General features: G+C 46.7%; 18 non-coding genes across 18 annotated transcripts; 3 read left to right on the forward strand and 15 right to left on the reverse strand.

Annotated features, from left to right (window-relative positions):
* Nucleotides 1-5,936: 5,936 nt before the first annotated feature.
* On the reverse strand, nt 5,937-6,099 carry LOC134999926 (U1 spliceosomal RNA). Its single transcript, XR_010201991.1, has one exon. It is a non-coding gene; the product is annotated as a U1 spliceosomal RNA (small nuclear RNA).
* Nucleotides 6,100-6,248: 149 nt separating this feature from the next.
* LOC134999776 (U1 spliceosomal RNA) lies at nt 6,249-6,412 on the reverse strand. The gene has a single exon (XR_010201848.1). It is a non-coding gene; the product is annotated as a U1 spliceosomal RNA (small nuclear RNA).
* Nucleotides 6,413-7,086: 674 nt separating this feature from the next.
* Nucleotides 7,087-7,249, reverse strand: LOC135000090 (U1 spliceosomal RNA). The gene has a single exon (XR_010202123.1). It is a non-coding gene; the product is annotated as a U1 spliceosomal RNA (small nuclear RNA).
* A 152-nt stretch (nt 7,250-7,401) lies between these two features.
* On the reverse strand, nt 7,402-7,565 carry LOC134999777 (U1 spliceosomal RNA). Its single transcript, XR_010201849.1, has one exon. It is a non-coding gene; the product is annotated as a U1 spliceosomal RNA (small nuclear RNA).
* Nucleotides 7,566-8,239: 674 nt separating this feature from the next.
* LOC134999941 (U1 spliceosomal RNA) lies at nt 8,240-8,402 on the reverse strand. The gene has a single exon (XR_010202006.1). It is a non-coding gene; the product is annotated as a U1 spliceosomal RNA (small nuclear RNA).
* Nucleotides 8,403-8,551: 149 nt separating this feature from the next.
* On the reverse strand, nt 8,552-8,716 carry LOC135000074 (U1 spliceosomal RNA). The gene has a single exon (XR_010202111.1). It is a non-coding gene; the product is annotated as a U1 spliceosomal RNA (small nuclear RNA).
* A 670-nt stretch (nt 8,717-9,386) lies between these two features.
* Nucleotides 9,387-9,549, reverse strand: LOC134999880 (U1 spliceosomal RNA). The gene has a single exon (XR_010201947.1). It is a non-coding gene; the product is annotated as a U1 spliceosomal RNA (small nuclear RNA).
* A 152-nt stretch (nt 9,550-9,701) lies between these two features.
* On the reverse strand, nt 9,702-9,865 carry LOC134999816 (U1 spliceosomal RNA). Its single transcript, XR_010201887.1, has one exon. It is a non-coding gene; the product is annotated as a U1 spliceosomal RNA (small nuclear RNA).
* A 972-nt stretch (nt 9,866-10,837) lies between these two features.
* On the reverse strand, nt 10,838-11,001 carry LOC134999954 (U1 spliceosomal RNA). Its single transcript, XR_010202018.1, has one exon. It is a non-coding gene; the product is annotated as a U1 spliceosomal RNA (small nuclear RNA).
* Nucleotides 11,002-11,675: 674 nt separating this feature from the next.
* Nucleotides 11,676-11,838, reverse strand: LOC134999454 (U1 spliceosomal RNA). Its single transcript, XR_010201546.1, has one exon. It is a non-coding gene; the product is annotated as a U1 spliceosomal RNA (small nuclear RNA).
* A 152-nt stretch (nt 11,839-11,990) lies between these two features.
* LOC134999778 (U1 spliceosomal RNA) lies at nt 11,991-12,154 on the reverse strand. Its single transcript, XR_010201850.1, has one exon. It is a non-coding gene; the product is annotated as a U1 spliceosomal RNA (small nuclear RNA).
* Nucleotides 12,155-12,825: 671 nt separating this feature from the next.
* On the reverse strand, nt 12,826-12,988 carry LOC134999889 (U1 spliceosomal RNA). The gene has a single exon (XR_010201955.1). It is a non-coding gene; the product is annotated as a U1 spliceosomal RNA (small nuclear RNA).
* A 152-nt stretch (nt 12,989-13,140) lies between these two features.
* On the reverse strand, nt 13,141-13,304 carry LOC134999966 (U1 spliceosomal RNA). The gene has a single exon (XR_010202029.1). It is a non-coding gene; the product is annotated as a U1 spliceosomal RNA (small nuclear RNA).
* A 674-nt stretch (nt 13,305-13,978) lies between these two features.
* On the reverse strand, nt 13,979-14,141 carry LOC134999410 (U1 spliceosomal RNA). Its single transcript, XR_010201513.1, has one exon. It is a non-coding gene; the product is annotated as a U1 spliceosomal RNA (small nuclear RNA).
* A 152-nt stretch (nt 14,142-14,293) lies between these two features.
* Nucleotides 14,294-14,457, reverse strand: LOC134999682 (U1 spliceosomal RNA). Its single transcript, XR_010201759.1, has one exon. It is a non-coding gene; the product is annotated as a U1 spliceosomal RNA (small nuclear RNA).
* A 144-nt stretch (nt 14,458-14,601) lies between these two features.
* On the forward strand, nt 14,602-14,717 carry LOC134999530 (U5 spliceosomal RNA). Its single transcript, XR_010201609.1, has one exon. It is a non-coding gene; the product is annotated as a U5 spliceosomal RNA (small nuclear RNA).
* Nucleotides 14,718-14,987: 270 nt separating this feature from the next.
* On the forward strand, nt 14,988-15,104 carry LOC134999580 (U5 spliceosomal RNA). Its single transcript, XR_010201659.1, has one exon. It is a non-coding gene; the product is annotated as a U5 spliceosomal RNA (small nuclear RNA).
* A 286-nt stretch (nt 15,105-15,390) lies between these two features.
* LOC134999599 (U5 spliceosomal RNA) lies at nt 15,391-15,503 on the forward strand. Its single transcript, XR_010201677.1, has one exon. It is a non-coding gene; the product is annotated as a U5 spliceosomal RNA (small nuclear RNA).
* The last annotated feature ends 81 nt before the right edge of the window (nt 15,504-15,584 follow it).

Consider the following 15,584-nt stretch of genomic DNA (forward strand, 5'->3'; position numbering starts at 1 on the left):
TTTACCATTTTAATTTGTTTTAATAGTATATTGACAGTATTGTTTTCTTTCAAAAATCCACTTAATTTTCTTTACCCTATTATTAAAATGGTAATTGACAAAAACAAACTACATTGTCACCAGAAGAGCAATACAAAATGTACAAGTGATATATTAAAATCATCTTTCCAGCTTGAATTTCAATGATGCATTGGGGCAACGATTTTGTGAGAAACATCTTCACCCTTAAATAAAGATTTTCTTAATTCCTTACCTGTGTGCTAATTAGATATCACCTTGTTTTCACATTAAACAGACTTCCACATGAGAAAGCAGCAAGGATGCAGTGGCGTTAATGTTTCCTGGTGTCAACCTGTATTATTTCAGTAGATATTGAAATGAGGATGCATCTTGCTGCCTTTCCAATGAAGCAAGTTTAATTTAGTAATAGGTGAAAAACCATCCCTACAAAGATGTTAATCAGATATTTGGCTTTGTGGACACTTTTCAGAGAACAAATTTGTTAGCATAAAAGTAAAGCCAGAAAATGAAGAGCTGTTTAATCACTCAATTGGATTTTTTTGCCAGCATATTTCTTTTTCTCTGCAAACCACTGCTAAATTGTGCTTCCTAGCTGTTTTTATAAAATCACTGAATCAAATCTAACTCTGATTACATCAGAGAAGGCCAGGTACCCTACACCATAAGAGGGGTTTTTGAAATTTTGACTTGTCTACTTAAAGATCACCAAAATCTGATAACAAGGTCAATTACGTCCCTGGGTGGGATTGAACCACCAACCTTTTGGTTAATAGCCGTACACACTAACTGATTGCGCAACAGCGACACTTTGCAAAAGTATATACTGACAAAGGCTGATAAGCATTCATCTAGAACGTTTCCAAGAAAAACTTTAAATAGTCAATAATCTGGAGAGTTTTTGTAAGATGTTTCTTCCATCAACCAATGAAGAAACACATTGGTACTTTCCCATGATGAGTGAGTGCTTCAGGATCTCTTGCAATTACATGTGCAGCAGAGTACTGTAATGGAAGCATGCTGGGTCCATAGCCCAGAGGTAGGCAGATTGAAACTATCCTCTGCTATATGCATTTTTTTTTGTTAATTAAAGTAATCCAAAACTGGGATTGATATTTTTGCTCTTTTATTTTTACTTAAAGTACAATAACTTTTACCATTTTAATTTGTTTTAATAGTATATTGACAGTATTGTTTTCTTTCAAAAATCCACTTAATTTTCTTTACCCGATTATTAAAATGGTAATTGACAAAAATAAACTGATGAGGATACTACTGCAGTCTTTGTTTCGTCTGTACCCGCTGAAAGAGCAGCAAAAGGTGGAGATCTTGATGGGACAGTTGAAAGGGCTTGCACTTAGAGAGGTTACTTCCTGGCCTACTGAAGAGAAGAAGACTGTGGACCAGATCCTCAACAGGCTTGCTACCACATTTGACACAAGGACAGTGTCAGAACTTAAAATGCACTTCTTTGCTCGAAAGCAACAACCAGGAGAGTCACTACGGGGCTATGCCCTCAGCTTTCAGGAAGCACTCAGAGATGTTCAGCAAGCAGACCCTGAGGAAGTGCATGACAAAGAGAAAATGTTATTGGACCAGTTCACTGAAGGTGCAAGGGGCGAATTTGTAAAAACTCAGCTGCGACTATTGAGATTGCAGAAGCCTGGAAGCACATTCCTGGATTTTAAAGAGGCTGCGATTAAAGTTCTAGGCTCCAGTCTTACTTCAGGGGCTGTTCCACAAGAGTCTATTCCAGAGATGCCACGGTATCAAGAGAATTCTGATGCCCAGGAGTCAAGTTTTAAAGGAGCTACTTACCCACCTACAGTAAAAGGAGTGACAGTGCCATGTTCAAAGACATGCATATTTGACTCTTCTAGTGAGTTACGAAGTCTGCTGGCTGAACTGACACGTGGTGTGACAGAGATGCGCAGAGACCTGCAGATTCTGAAGAGACAGCAGGCACTGCTCCATGAAGAAATGGAATGGTGCCAGGAGAGGAGACCACTGAACAGTTCCCAATGGGACCTACATAGAAACAGGGAGACACTTTTTTCCAACCACTTTGCCTCCCAAAGGCGACCCATTTTTCAAAGCTGTGAAGGAAGCGGACAAATTAAGAGAGAATTTGAGCAGCCAGATCATTTAAACTCCAAATTCATGTGGTTAACCCGTTATGTTAGCCAATGCCCGGTGGTTCAAGTTTGCATCAATGGAGTCTCAATGCCCACTCTCTTAGACACTGGATCACAAGTGACCACAATACAAGCAACACAGTTTGAGCAGCATTGGACTGAGGAACAGATGTTTCCGTCAACTTCCACATTGATAAACCCGATTGCAAGCAATGGGCACTGCATCCCTTGCAAAGGATACTGGGAAGCTGAAATTCAAATCGGACGAACAGTGCTACCACAGCAAGGCATCACCACTGCCCAAGATGATGGATTGCCTCCAGTGATAGTGGGCATGAATGTGTTGCGGAACTGCTGTGAGGAGCTCGTAGCAGCACTCCAAGGAGAGTTTCAAACTGACAAGCTCCAGGAGAAACAAGGCCTTCAACCTGGGATAGCCAAACAAAAGGGAAGAATGATAACAGAATTATCTGTAAGAGAGGAACATGAAAAAAATAAGGCTAGCCAAATAATGATAGAAATGCCCATCTCCAGTGTCCAGATTATCCGAAAGAATGCTTCAATGTTAGGCATGAATAATATAGCATCCAGTTCTAGAAACTGTGAGCAACCTATTCAAGGAACCAGTTTTGACCACCTGCAAGATAAAAGTCAGATGATAAGACACCTCAAAGCCTTACTGAAGATTGGGAAATACCTGACCAAGCGACAAAGGCAAGAATCCTCGCCAGAACTCCTGAAGTTGTTGAGACAGCGAGAAAGGCTGTTTGAAGAGAAAGGACAGTTGGTTCGATGTAGTGTGGATCCTAATACTCATTATAGGATCAGTCAACTTGTAATTCCAAGACAAAGTGCTTGTTATGTGCTTGAAGAATATCACGACAAGTCAGGTCACCCTGGGTGCAAAAGGATGGAAACAAGCATCTGGAAAAAGTTCTTTTGGGTTGAAATGAGGGAAGACATCAAGAGATGGTGCCGAAACTGTCCAACCTGTTCTGTAAGAAGAACCTTGCTGCCTCTTTCTCTCCAGAATCCATTGTCCCAAACCAGCTGTGATACTGAATCCCAAGATGGAATGGAAGAGGCTCATATAATGTATTTACAGCAGACTAAGGTGGTTTGTCACCGACAAGGAGGCAAGAAGACTAGGGCTTGCAAAACAGAAAACCACCATAGTCAGCTGCAGTTTTGTACAGCATGTCCCAAAGACAGTTTAGAATGAGTTCAATACTCATCCATGGCAGGGGGGTTGAGGTTTCCTAGACAAACTTTTCAAGACCATATACTGTCCAGATTTCAACCGATTGCTCCAGGAGCATGTGTTAATGTACTATAGCACAAAAGGAATTATACCTATCAGATACTGATGTTAAAAATGTTGATAAATGTTAATGTTTCAGACATAATCTGTGTTCACTAATGAATGTGACTGGATATAGTGAGAAGTTTATATAGGGATAAAACCAAAATGCGTGAGGACACGCATGTTTTGGGGGGGGGCACGTGTGATATCCCATAACAACAAGGACATTTTTGACAACAGTGTAGTTGCCTGTGCCATTTTAAATAAAGTTTATTTAAAAGAAAATTGAACAGCAGTTTGAGAAGTCAGTTGGAGCCATGGTGAGGAAAGAGCTGGCGACGCCATTACGCAGAGATGAGCAGCTGAGAGAGGGGAGACAAATAAGCTGAAAATTGCATGAGAGAGTAAGCAGTAGTGCAAAATACAGCAGTGGAAGTGCAGCAATTAACAAGTAAGAACGCCATGACACTCTCAGCCAAGAGAGTGCACAGCAAGTGTCAGAGACAGGAGAGTATAAAGCCTTTATACCAATGCTGACTGGCCTACATCTGAGGGGAAACTGCCTCAGAAACATCTATTGACTGGGTGAGATAAATCCATATTTATACTGAAACCTACTCCACTGCAAAGGACATTATCCTATATTTACTATACCTATGCAGCGATTTACATGGGAAGCAGCTCCAGTTTGTTTTAAACAATCATCTTTACTACACAGAGCTACAATATTTTGTTCACAGCTAAAGGAGACAATAGCTGCATATAACTATGTAACAACATAACCGGGCCCCAACGTGCACATAGAGACTCCCTGCAGTGACACCAATGTTATCTGGGACTTAAATATTGTCTGCATAAGTTGATTTCTATTACTAAGCAACATAGTATTAATCTCAGATTTAGTTATATTACCATTTGTGTAATGACTTAAAGTGTATATGGTGTCTGTGTTTAAGTTGCTTGAATCAAATCTTTCCCTTCCCTACTGTAATCAGTTCCATTTCTGAGTTATGTGGTAAACCATTTATTCTTTCATACAAAGCCCTGCCTGCCTTTCTTTGTGTCTGGGGAAACCTTGCCTCTCTGCCAGGAATAGAGAAGAGCTGCTGCTGAAGGAGGAATAGTCCATCAAGGTATCCCTGACCTGTTCCACATAGTTTACACACTTGTTATACCGGGGTGTTACATTGTGTGTGACTGACCTTAGGAAGAAACCGGAGCCTCCGCTGCAGTGACCCAGCAACCAGGGCACGGGAGTATACAGTGCCGCTGGGAGTGATGAAGCTGCAGTAAAGATGTCTATTAGACCTAGCCTGCTGCAGCCCTTGTAGATTCTCATAAAAAAAGTTCTTCTTTTCTTGTCAAAATTAATAGCTAAGAATAGGCTGCTTGAGGCAGGCCCCTGTTAAGTGGCCTGCTACTGAAGGCAACAACTACAAACTGAGCTCCCTGTTCATGGAAGCGGGGTTATAGAGGAGAATGCGCTGAGCATCTTGGGAACAGTCAAAAGCTTTGAGCCGGTTGGTGCCTCAGATCAAGATCCTACTCTACACCCCAATGTGAATCCTTGTGGAGTCCAGTGTACCCCACAGAAGAAATTAATGTGTCACACCCATTGGCAGCAACCTTAGAATAGCTGCTGATGGGCACAATTGAGAAAGGAAGGGGGGGGGACATTTGAATCCAGCACATAGATGCAATTCAAATATGTAATTTGAACCTTCCTATTTTAAAATATAATGGATGAACCTCACCCTGTGAGAACAATCTTCATGATATAGAGATCTCATATGCAAAATAAGTATGAGTTGGGATAGGGCTGGGGAGGGTGGCTGCTCGGGCAGCCCCTCCCCCGTCAAGTTAAGGAGATTCAACTGAGGAAGCACAAGGGAACTCTCGTCTGGGGACAACAACTGCAGGGAGACCACATCTTTTCAGATGAACATGGGAGGGCGGAAGGCTGCCTAATACTGAAGCACCATCAAATATCAAACCATATGCAATAACTAGTACAAGCATTCCTGGGGGAAGGTCTGCAGGAGACGAATTTGCATACGGTGATGTCATCCAAGCAGTGGGCCAAAGTTGGCTGGAACCCTCATCTGCATATGAAAAGAGAAAAGGGTTATGCAGGGCATGGCGGCATTTTGCGGCGCTTGGATGACCCCTAGTTCGCATTAAACACCTCCACCCTCCTTCGGTGTGGGGCTCATGTTGACTATGCCCCAGCCCCTGAAGCATTCAAGCTGATTTCTTGCAGCAGCTGGGCACTGTAACAGCTCCAGAGCTGCTCTGTAAGGCAAATAAAAGGGTGTGGGCCCTGCAGCACTACCTGTAGTTCGCATTGTGCGTTGGAAGGCACAAAGTAAGCAGACGGGAGAAGTCAGGATAGTGCGCAAGGGCATAGAAGGGAGCGGCTCAAGAAAAGAGAAGTGGAAACAGACAGCAAACTAGGCTGGAGAGAGACCTGAGACAAAGAGATCTGAATTATACGAGAGCCGACCAGGGGAAACACAAATTATGCAGTCAAGTTTCCCACATTTGGGGAAATCGCAGGGGCAGCACACCCAGAGTGCAATGGGTGAGCCTTGCCCTGGGAGAAGCACCTTCATGATCATAGTATCTCACCTGGCAGGTAAGTAGGAGTTGGGCTAGAGCTGGGGAGGGTCGCTGCTCGGGCACCCCCCTGTCAAGTGAAGGAGATCCAACTGAGGCAGCACAAAGGAACTCTCGAAAGAACAAGGCTAGAGGAAGATCTGAGACAAAGAAATCTGACTTTTACCAGAGCTGACCAGAGGAAAGCACAAACACAGTCCACCACTACCACAAATAATGCAGTCGAGTTTCCCACATTTGGGGAAATCACAGGGGTCAGCATACCCAGAGTGCAATGAATGAACCGCACCCTGGGAGAACAATCTTCATAACAATGGTATCTCCTATGCAAAATAAGTATGATTTGGGATATGGCTGGGGAGGGCCGCTGCTCAGGCACATCTCTGTCAAGTAAAGGAGATTCAACTGAGGCAGCACAAGGGAACTCTCATCTGGGGACAACAACTGCAGGGAGAACACATATTTTCAGATGAACATGGGAGGGCAGAAGGCTGCCTAATACTGAAGCACCCCCAAACAACAAACCAAATGCAACAACTAGTGCAAGCATTCCTGGGGGAAGGCCTGCAGCAGATAGATTTGCATATGGTGATGTCATCCAAGCAGTGGGTCAAAGTTGGCTTCAACCCTCGTCTGCATATGAAAAGAGAAAAGGGGCGTGCAGGGCATGGTGGCCTTTTGCGGCACTTGGCTGACCCCTAGTTTGCATTAAACACCTCCACCCTCCTTCGGTGTGGGGCTCATGTTGGCTATGCCCCAGCCCCTGAAGCATTCAAGCTGATTTCTTGCAGCAGCTGGGCACTGTAACAGCTCCAGAGCTGCTCTGTAAGGCAAGTAAAAGGGTGTGGGCCCTGCAGCACTACCTGTAGTTCGCATTGTGCGTTGGAAGGCACAAAGTAAGCAGAAAGGAGGAGAAGTCAGGATAGTGCGCAAGGGCATAGAAGGGAGCGGCTCAAGAAAAGAGAAGTGGAAACAGACAGCAAACTAGGCTGGAGAGAGACCTGAGACAAAGATATCTGAATTATACGAGACCTGACCAGGGGAAACACAAATTATGCAGTCAAGTTTCCCACATTTGGGGAAATCGCAGGAGCAGCACACCCAGAGTGCAATGGGTGAGCCTTGCCCTTGGAGAAGCACCTTCATGATCATAGTATCTCACCTGGCAGGTAAGTAGGAGTTGGGCTAGAGCTGGGGAGGGTCGCTGCTCGGGCACCCCCCTGTCAAGTGAAGGAGATCCAACTGAGGCAGCACAAAGGAACTCTCGAAAGAAGAACAAGGCTAGAGGAAGATCTGAGACAAATAAATCTGACTTTTACCAGAGCTGACCAGAGGAAAGCACAAACACAGTCCACCACTACCACAAATAATGCAGTCGAGTTTCCCACATTTGGGGAAATCACAGGGGTCAGCATACCCAGAGTGCAATGAATGAACCGCACCCTGGGAGAACAATCTTCATAACAATGGTATCTCCTATGCAAAATAAGTATGATTTGGGATATGGCTGGGGAGGGCCGCTGCTCAGGCACATCTCTGTCAAGTAAAGGAGATTCAACTGAGGCAGCACAAGGGAACTCTCATCTGGGGACAACAACTGCAGGGAGAACACATATTTTCAGATGAACATGGGAGGGCAGAAGGCTGCCTAATACTGAAGCACCCCCAAACAACAAACCAAATGCAACAACTAGTGCAAGCATTCCTGGGGGAAGGCCTGCAGCAGATAGATTTGCATATGGTGATGTCATCCAAGCAGTGGGTCAAAGTTGGCTTCAACCCTCGTCTGCATATGAAAAGAGAAAAGGGGCGTGCAGGGCATGGTGGCCTTTTGCAGCACTTGGCTGACCCCTAGTTTGCATTAAACACCTCCACCCTCCTTCGGTGTGGGGCTCATGTTGGCTATGCCCCAGCCCCTGAAGCATTCAAGCTGATTTCTTGCAGCAGCTGGGCACTGTAACAGCTCCAGAGCTGCTCTGTAAGGCAAGTAAAAGGGTGTGGGCCCTGCAGCACTACCTGTAGTTCGCATTGTGCGTTGGAAGGCACAAAGTAAGCAGAAAGGAGGAGAAGTCAGGATAGTGCGCAAGGGCATAGAAGGGAGCGGCTCAAGAAAAGAGAAGTGGAAACAGACAGCAAACTAGGCTGGAGAGAGACCTGAGACAAAGAGATCTGAATTATACGAGACCTGACCAGGGGAAACACAAATTATGCAGTCAAGTTTCCCACATTTGGGGAAATCGCAGGGGCAGCACACCCAGAGTGCAATGGGTGAGCCTTGCCCTGGGAGAAGCACCTTCATGATCATAGTATCTCACCTGGCAGGTAAGTAGGAGTTGGGCTAGAGCTGGGGAGGGTCGCTGCTCGGGCACCCCCCTGTCAAGTGAAGGAGATCCAACTGAGGCAGCACAAGGAAACTCTCGAAAGAAGAACAAGGCTAGAGGAAGATCTGAAACAAAGAAATCTGACTTTTACCAGAGATCAGAGGAAAACACAAACACAGTCCCCCACTACCAACAAATAAAGCAGTCACGTTTCCCACATTTGGGGAAATCACAGGGGTCAGCATACCCAGAATGCAATGAATGAACCTCACCCTGGGAGAGTAATCTTCATGACCATGGTATCTCCTATGCAAAATAAGTATGATTTGGGATAGGGCTGGGGAGGGCCGCTGCTCATGCACATCTCTGTCAAGTAAAGGAGATTCAACTGAGGCAGCACAAGGGAACTCTCATCTGGGGACAACAACTGCAGGGAGAACACATATTTTCAGATGAACATGGGAGGGCAGAAGGCTGCCTAATACTGAAGCACCCCCAAACAACAAACCAAATGCAACAACTAGTGCAAGCATTCCTGGGGGAAGTTCTGCAGAAGACGGATTTGCATATGGTGATGTCATCCAAGCAGTGGGTCAAAGTTGGCTTCAACCCTCATCTGCATATGAAAAGAGAAAAGGGGCGTGCAGGGCATGGCGGCCTTTTGCGGTGCTTGGATGACCCCTAGTTCGCATTAAACACCCCACCCTCCTTTGGTGTGGGGCTCATGTTGGCCATGCCCCATCCCCTGAAGCATTCAAGCTGATTTATTGCAGCAGCTGGGCACTGTAACAGCTCCAGAGCAGCTCTGTACGGCAAGTAAAAGGGTGTGGGCCCTGCAGCACTACCTGTAGTTTGCATTGTGCATTGGAAGGCACAAAGTAAGCAGACGGGAGAAGTCAGGATAGTGCGCAAGGGCATAGAAGGGAGCGGCTCAAGAAAAGAGAAGTTGAAACAGACAGCAAACTAGGCTGGAGAGAGACCTGAGACAAAGAGATCTGAATTATACGAGAGCCGACCAGTGGAAACACAAATTATGCAGTCAAGTTTCCCACATTTGGGGAAATCGCAGGAGCAGCACACCCAGAGTGCAATGGGTGAGCCTTGCCCTGGGAGAAGCACCTACATGATCATAGTATCTCACCTGCCAGGTAAGTAGAAGTTGGGCTAGAGCTGGGGAGGGTCGCTGCTCGGGTACCCCCCTGTCAAGTGAAGGAGATCCAACTGAGGCAGCACAAGGGAACTCTCGAAAGAAGAACAAAGCTAAAGGAAGATCTGAGACAAAGAAATCTGACTTTTACCAGAGCTGACCAGAGGAAAGAACAAACACAGTCCCCCACTACCACAAATAAAGCAGTCGAGTTTCCCACATTTGGGGAAATCACAGGGGTCAGCATACCCAGAATGCAATGAATGAACCTCACCGTGGGAGAACAATCTTCATGACCATGGTATCTCCTATGCAAAATAAGTATGATTTGGGATAGGGCTGGGGAGGGCCGCTGCTCAGGCACATCTCTGTCAAGTAAAGGAGATTCAACTGAGGCAGCACAAGGGAACTCTCATCTGGGGACAACAACTGCAGGGAGAACACATATTTTCAGATGAACATGGGAGGGCAGAAGGCTGCCTAATACTGAAGCACCCCCAAACAACAAACCAAATGCATCAACTAGTGCAAGCATTCCTGGGGGAAGGCCTGCAGCAGATGGATTTGCATACGGTGATGTCATCCAAGCAGTGGGTCAAAGTTGGCTTCAACCCTCGTCTGCATATGAAAAGAGAAAAGGGGCGTGCAGGGCATGGCGGCCTTTTGCGGCGCTTGGATGACCCCTAGTTCGCATTAAACACCTCCACCCTCCTTCGGTGTGGGGCTCATGTTGGCTATGCCCCAGCCCCTGAAGCATTCAAGCTGATTTCTTGCAGCAGCTGGGCACTGTAACAGCTCCAGAGCTGCTCTGTACGGCAAGTAAAAGGGTGTGGGCCCTGCAGCACTACCTGTAGTTTGCATTGTGCATTGGAAGGCACAAAGTAAGCAGACAGGAGGAGAAGTCAGGATAGTGCACAAGGGTATAAAAGGGAGGGGCTCATGAAAAAAGAAGTGGAAACAGACAGCAAACTAAGCTGGAGAGAGACCTGAGACAAAGAGATCTGAATTATACGAGAGCCGACCAGGGGAAACACAAATTATGCAGTCAAGCTTCCCACATTTGGGGAAATCAGAGTGCAATGGGTGAGCCTTGCCCTGGGAGAAGCACCTTCATGATCATAGTATCTCACCTGGCAGGTAAGTAGGAGTTGGGCTAGAGCTGGGGAGGGTCGCTGCTCGGGCACCCCCCTGTCAAGTGAAAGAGATCCAACTGAGGCAGCACAAGGAAACTCTCGAAAGAAGAACAAGGCTAGAGGAAGATCTGAGACAAATATATCTGACTTTTACCAGAGCTGACCAGAGGAAAGCACAAACACAGTCCCCCACTACCACAAATAATGCAGTCGAGTTTCCCACATTTGGGGAAATCACAGGGGTCAGCATACCCAGAATGCAATGAATGAACCTCACCCTGGGAGAACAATCTTCATGACCATGGTATCTCCTATGCAAAATAAGTATGATTTGGGATAGGGCTGGGGAGGGCCGCTGCTCAGGCACATCTCTGTCAAGTAAAGGAGATTCAACTGAGGCAGCACAAGGGAACTCTCATCTGGGGACAACAACTGCAGGGAGAACACATATTTTCAGATGAACATGGGAGGGCAGAAGGCTGCCTAATACTGAAGCACCCCCAAACAACAAACCAAATGCAACAACTAGTGCAAGCATTCCTGGGGGAAGGCCTGCAGCAGATGGATTTGCATACGGTGATGTCATCCAAGCAGTGGGTCAAAGTTGGCTTCAACCCTCGTCTGCATATGAAAAGAGAAAAGGGGCGTGCAGGGCATGGCGGCCTTTTGCGGTGCTTGGATGACCCCTAGTTCACATTAAACACCTCCACCCTCCTTCGGTGTGGGGCTCATGTTGGCTGTGCCCCAGCCCCTGAAGCATTCAAGCTGATTTCTTGCTGTAGCTGGGCACTGTAACAGCTCCAGAGCTGCTCTGTACGGCAAGTAAAAGGGTGTGGGCCCTACAGCACTACCTGTAGTTTGCATTGTGCATTGGAAGGCACAAAGTAAGCAGACAGGAGGAGAAGTCAGGATAGTGCACAAGGGTATAAAAGGGAGGGGCTCATGAAAAAAGAAGTGGAAACAGACAGCAAACTAGGCTGGAGAGAGACCTGAGACAAAGAGATCTGAATTATACGAGAGCCGACCAGGGGAAACACAAATTATGCAGTCAAGCTTCCCACATTTGGGGAAATCGCAGGGGCACCACACCCAGAGTGCAATGGGTGAGCCTTGCCCTGGGAGAAGATCCTTCATGATCATAGTATCTCACCTGGCAAGTAAGTAGGAGTTGGGCTAGAGCTGGGGAGGGTCGCTGCTCGGGCACCCCCCTGTCAAGTTAAAGAGATCCAACTGAGGCAGCACAAGGGAACTCTCGAAAGAAGAACAAGGCTAGAGGAAGATCTGAGACAAAGAAATCTGACTTTTACCAGAGCTGTCCAGAGGAAAGCACAAACACAGTCCCCCACTACCACAAATAATGCAGTCGAGTTTCTCACATTTGGGGAAATCACAGGGGTCAGCATACCCAGAATGCAATGAATGACCCTCACCCTGGGAGAACAATCTTCATGACCATGGTATCGCCTATGCAAAATAAGTATGATTTGGGATAGGGTTGGGGAGGGCCGCTGCTCAGGCACATCTCTGTCAAGTAAAGGAGATTCAACTGAGGCAGCACAAGGGAACTCTCATCTGGGGACAACAACTGCAGGGAGAACACATATTTTCAGATAAACATGGGAGGGCCGAAGGCTGCCTAATACTGAAGCACCCCCAAACAACAAACCAAATGCAACAACTAGTACAAGCATTCCTGGGGGAAGGCCTGCAGCAGATGGATTTGCATATGGTGATGTCATCCAAGCAGTGGGTCAAAGTTGGCTTCAACCCTCGTCTGCATATGAAAAGAGAAAAGGGGCGTGCAGGGCATGGCGGCCTTTTGCGGCGCTTGGATGACCCCTAGTTCGCATTAAACACCTCCACCCTCCTTCGGTGTGGGGCTCATGTTGGCTATGCCCCAGCCCCTGAAGCATTCAAGCTGATTTCTTGCAGCAGCTGGGCACTGTAACAGCTCCAGAGCTGCTCTGAACGGCAAGTAAAAGGGTGTGGGCCCTGCAGCACTACCTGTAGTTTGCATTGTGCATTGGAAGGCACAAAGTAAGCAGACGGGAGAAGTCAGGATAGTGCGCAAGGGCATAGAAGGGAGCGGCTCAAGAAAAGAGAAGTTGAAACAGACAGCAAACTAGGCTGGAGAGAGACCTGAGACAAAGAGATCTGAATTATACGAGAGCCGACCAGGGGAAACACAAATTATGCAGTCAAGTTTCCCACATTTGGGGAAATCGCAGGAGCAGCACACCCAGAGTGCAATGGGTGAGCCTTGCCCTGGGAGAAGCACCTACATGATCATAGTATCTCACCTGCCAGGTAAGTAGAAGTTGGGCTAGAGCTGGGGAGGGTCGCTGCTCGGGTACCCCCCTGTCAAGTGAAGGAGATTCAACTGAGGCAGCACAAGGGAACTCTCGAAAGAAGAACAAGGCTAGAGGAAGATCTGAGACAAATAAATCTGACTTTTACCAGAGCTGACCAGAGGAAAGCACAAACACAGTCCCCCACTACCACAAATAATGCAGTCGAGTTTCCCACATTTGGGGAAATCACAGGGGTCAGCATACCCAGAATGCAATGAATGAACCTCACCCTGGGAGAACAATCTTCATGACCATGGTATCTCCTATGCAAAATAAGTATGATTTGGGATAGGGCTGGGGAGGGCCGCTGCTCAGGCACATCTCTGTCAAGTAAAGGAGATTCAACTGAGGCAGCACAAGGGAACTCTCATCTGGGGACAACAACTGCAGGGAGAACACATATTTTCAGATGAACATGGGAGGGCAGAAGGCTGCCTAATAATGAAGCACCCCCAAACAACAAACCAAATGCAACAACTAGTGCAAGCATTCCTGGGGGAAGGCCTGCAGCAGATGGATTTGCATACGGTGATGTCATCCAAGCAGTGGGTCAAAGTTGGCTTCAACCCTCGTCTGCATATGAAAAGAGAAAAGGGGCGTGCAGGGCATAGCGGCCTTTTGCGGCGCTTGGATGACCCCTAGTTCGCATTAAACACCTCCACCCTCCTTCGGTGTGGGGCTCATGTTGGCTATGCCCCAGCCCCTGAAGCATTCAAGCTGATTTCTTGCAGCAGCTGGGCACTGTAACAGCTCCAGAGCTGCTCTGTACGGCAAGTAAAAGGGTGTGGGCCCTGCAGCACTACCTGTAGTTTGCATTGTGCATTGGAAGGCACAAAATAAGCAGACAAGAGGAGAAGTCAGGATAGTGCACAAGGGTATAAAAGGGAGGGGCTCATGAAAAAAGAAGTGGAAACAGACAGCAAACTAGGCTGGAGAGAGACCTGAGACAAAGAGATCTGAATTATACGAGAGCCGACCAGGGGAAACACAAATTATGCAGTCAAGCTTCCCACATTTGGGGAAATCGCAGGGGCACCACACCCAGAGTGCAATGGGTGAGCCTTGCCCTGGGAAAAGCACCTTCATGATCATAGTATCTCACCTGGCAGGTAAGTAGGAGTTGGGCTAGAGCTGGGGAGGGTCGCTACTCGGGCACCCCCCTGTCAAGTGAAAGAGATCCAACTGAGGCAGCACAAGGGAACTCTCGAAAGAAGAACAAGGCTAGAGGAAGATCTGAGACAAATAAATCTGACTTTTACCAGAGCTGACCAGAGGAAAGCACAAACACAGTCCCCCACTACCACAAATAATGCAGTCGAGTTTCCCACATTTGGGGAAATCACAGGGGTCAGCATACCCAGAATGCAATGAATGAACCTCACCCTGGGAGAACAATCTTCATGACCATGGTATCGCCTATGCAAAATAAGTATGATTTGGGATAGGGCTGGGGAGGGCCGCTGCTCAGGCACATCTCTGTCAAGTAAAGGAGATTCAGCTGAGGCAGCACAAGGGAACTCTCATCTGGGGACAACAACTGCAGGGAGAACACATATTTTCAGATAAAAATCTTGGTCATGCTCTGGTTTCTCTTCAGAACGAACAAATCTTTCGCCTCTTACTAAAGATTTCCGTGGAGAGGAGCAAAACCGAGTTTTATCTCAATTTTTGCATGCCCCATCTTTTTGGGGTTTCTTTTACCGGTTTAAAGATAGAATGAGTGTGCTTTAATGTAAGCTCATTTGCATAGAAATGACAGTAAATGTTTATTTATGTTCAAACAGAACTTTCTTGACCATGCTACTTGCTTTAAAGATCTGGGAGCACATGGAATACAGTACAAACCATGCTTATAGCAAGGAGAAGCCAGGTGAGAAATCTGCTTTCTTTCAAATTGGGCGCTCACTTTGATCTGAATGAGGACTGCTGGCACAGCACTCAGGCGACAGGTGGAATCTTGGTCATGCTCTGGTTTCTCTTCAGAACGAACAAATCTTTCGCCTTTTATTAAAGATTATCCGTGGAGAGGAGCAAAACTGAGTTTTATCTCAATTTTTGCATGCCCCATATTATTGGGGTTTCTTTTATCAGTTTAAAGACAGAACGAGTGTGCTTTCTTGTTAGCTTTAATGTAAGTTTATTTGCATAACAATGACAATAAATGTCTGTTTCTTTTCAAGCAGAACTTTCTTGACCATACTAATTGCTTGAAAGATCTGGGAGCACATGGAAAAGAGTACAAACCATGTTTATAGCAAGGGGAAGCCTGGTGAGAAATCTGCTTTCTTTCTTTCAAATTGGGTGCTCACTTTGAGCTGAATGAGGACTGCTGGCATGGCACTCAGGCGACAGGTGGAATCTTGGTCATGCTCTGGTTTCTCTTCAGAACTAACAAATCTTTCGCCTTTTACTAAAGATTTCCGTGGAGAGGAGCAAAACTGAGTTTTATCTCAATTTTTGCATGCCCCATATCATACCTCCCAACTGTCCCGATTTTCGCGGGACAGTCCCGTTTTTTGGGGACTGTCCCGCTGTCCCACCTGCGGGCCGCAGTGTCCCG

Source organism: Pseudophryne corroboree, unplaced genomic scaffold, assembly GCF_028390025.1.
Source record: "Pseudophryne corroboree isolate aPseCor3 unplaced genomic scaffold, aPseCor3.hap2 scaffold_150, whole genome shotgun sequence".
NCBI lineage: Eukaryota > Metazoa > Chordata > Amphibia > Anura > Myobatrachidae > Pseudophryne > Pseudophryne corroboree.